Source organism: Bubalus bubalis, chromosome 14 (assembly GCF_019923935.1).
Source record: "Bubalus bubalis isolate 160015118507 breed Murrah chromosome 14, NDDB_SH_1, whole genome shotgun sequence".
NCBI classification, from domain to species: Eukaryota; Metazoa; Chordata; class Mammalia; order Artiodactyla; family Bovidae; genus Bubalus; species Bubalus bubalis.
The window spans coordinates 42,943,361-42,946,498 of record NC_059170.1 but is presented as its reverse complement, the minus strand read 5'-3'; positions in this window follow the sequence as shown (position 1 = coordinate 42,946,498).

Sequence of the window (3,138 nt, the reverse complement as noted above, 5' to 3'; positions counted from 1 at the left end):
TCTCTGATTTTCAATATTCCCCAAGGTTAAGGAGGAGCCAAAAGGCAGACAGGGGCTTTCTGGAATAAGAAAAAAAAAATTTTTTTTTATTGAAGAACAATAATTTAAAAATGTAATCAGAGCACATAGGATTCTTATGGCAGTGAAACTACTCTGTATGATACTATAATGATGGATACATGTCATTGTAAATACATTTGTTTGAACCCATAGAACGTTCAGCCCTAACATAAACTATGGACTTCGGGCAATAATGATGTGTCAGCGTAGGTTCCTTAATTGTAGCAAATGTACCCTCTGGTGGGAGATGCTGTTGATGGGGGAGATGGTAGTGGAGAAGGTTGTGTAGGGATGTATGGAAAATCTCCTTACCTTCCTGTCAATTTTCCTATGAACCTAAAACTGCTCTAAAAAAAAAAAAAATAAAGCCTGAAAAATTTTAAGTATAAGTTGCATATACTTAACAGTCACCCTTTTAGTGTGTAGTTTTGTGAGTTTTGACAAATGCATAAGCATGTAACCATCACGATCTACATATAGAATAATCCTGCCATGCTCTAACATTCCCTCACCTCCCCTTGGTAGACAGTGCTTCCCTCTATTCCAACCCCTGGCCACTGTTGATGGTACTTTAACTTCTTCTAAAATGCAAAGTAGAAAGCTAAATGGAATCATACAATACGCAGTCTTTTTAGTCTGACTTCTTTCACTCACCAGAAGTTGCTGTCGCTGGTCATGCTGTTCAGAGCATAATTGGTTCATTTTCTTTTACTACTGAATAGCATCCTGTGGTATCCATGGACCACACAGCTTATCCGTGTATCTCTTGAAGGGCATTTGGATTGTTTCCAGTTTGGGGCAATTACGAATAAAGCTGCTACAGCCTTTGGCTCATAGATTTTTGTGAGAACATAGTGTCGTGGTCTGTGGACAGGTTGGAAAAGAATTTCCAGAAGTGGGGCAGATTGAGAGGAAAATAGAATTTATTGGAGTGGGAGACACTTAGAATAGCGGACTGACTCAAGAGAGAGCAGACCTCTTTCGCAGACAAGTAGCCAATTGTTATAGTCTCAAGACAGAGAAAATAAATTCCTATTGGAAGGATGGCATTAGGTGACTGGTTAGGATGCTATAGGGTGTTAATAAATGGTTATTTTAGCTAATAACCAGGGGTCAGGGAATTGGCCAGTTTGGATCTGGAGACTTGTGGCAACAGTTGCTATGGGGCTTGGTCAGTTCCAGAGACTTTTGTCCTGTGACCTTGGTATAGGGCTTCACACATAAGTTTTCATTTCACTTGGGCAAACACTCAGGAGGGGGTTTCTGGTTTCCATAGTAAGTGTATGTTCAGTTTTTAAAAGATAATCACGTTTTGAATGCATCGATTTGTATTCCTGATTTGCTCTGTGATTTCAGATCGAAGTAGGTTCTAGGTCTAATTTTCCACATAGCACTATTCACTTTTGTTTCGCAGAGTAGGGAATGGGAAGCTCCTGGCCATCACAGAGTTTTTCAAGGTTTTTAAAGACTAAATTGCTCTATTCAGACACATAGCAAGTATCTATAGCAATTTCCTTAGTGATATTTATACAGAAGGATTACTTGGAAGCAAAGTTACCTCTTAAGAAACCACCATGAATGTATGCCTGTCAAACTGCAAAGCTTCCATCTAAGAAGGATTTTTCTTGTTCTTTCATGCTTAGCTTTCATTGTCCTATAGGAAGTCCCAGAGTAACTTGACACATAGCAAATACCAGGTTCAAAAAAAAGTAGCACTGAAGGACACTAAATGAACACTGGTATGGGGTAACATTATGCAGGCAACATTGTTGAGTGTAAATAATTTTTGTTTATTACATTATTAGTTCTAGCAATTTGCATCAGATGAGTAGGTAGGATGACCATGAATTTCTTCTGTTTACATAGCTACTCAGATTTATTATTTTTCAAACAGAATCTATTTATCTCTAAATAAGCAAGGACATTGGGACAATCAACTTTTCTCAGAAGAGGAGTGTTTTTAATTTTTAGAGGCATCTTAGGAAAATCAGATACAATAATGTATAGGAATGTGAAGCATATTTCACAAAAAGGAAATTTCTTGCCTATATGGGTAGTTTCATAAAGTTACAGTGCTGGTTTAACATAGATCCAAAACTTTAATTTGGAAAAAAACAAAAACAAAAACAAAAAACTTACATTTGGCTTTAAAGAACAGCGAGTTAAATCAAATTAATCAAACTAGCAAACTGTGATTTTTCTACCTTTTAAAGTAAGAATTTAGGAATTAAAAAACAGCACAGCTTTCCCTTAAGAATGATGAATTTCTCTTCAAATCTGCAATAATTAATCTTTAACAGATAGGATAATGTCCACAATAGTTCTAATAACAATGTGAAGTGAAGTCATAAATATTACAGTAACATGCCCGACTCTTAGCCACCCCATGGACTGCAGCCTACCAGGCTCCTCCGTCCATGGGATTTTCCAGGCAAGAGTACTGGAGTGGGTTGCCATTGCCCTCTCCGAGTTGCTAAATAAAGCCCACCTATTCAAAGGAAAAAAAAATCATTTAGTGCTCTTAACTGTCGATAGTCTTAGGTGGCCTTCAAATAAACCTGGGAGAGAGTTTGATGATTGAGGGGAAAAATTTCTCTATTTTTTTGAGTATATTTATTGCTGGTATTAGATGTTCAATAATAATTTTATCAAATCAATGGTAATTTGTGGATTTTACTTTTTTATAGTAATGCAGAAAAGTAATACCGAGGCAATAGAACTCTATTTGGTTTCATTTCTAGAGCAATTGTTTTGAAAAGTTCATATGATGAAATAAAATGTTTCATATTGTGACCTTATATTTAGGAATAACAGTTTCTTAACCCTGGCTGTTATTGGCTGAGATCCAAAGTCAAACAGTAGACAAGGTTGAGAAATGATGTGTCACGAACCAAATCCCATCCCTGAGCCAGGAAAGTCAACTCACCACACCAGTTCTCAGTGACTTATTAAGTTACGAAAACTTGATGGGCCTTTTTGGATTAGTAAAGTGATACCTTGTTGATTTTGGAAATTGGTAATTTAAGATGATTTCTCTGCATAATATTCAGCAAACCATAAGTTTTTTTTTATATAATT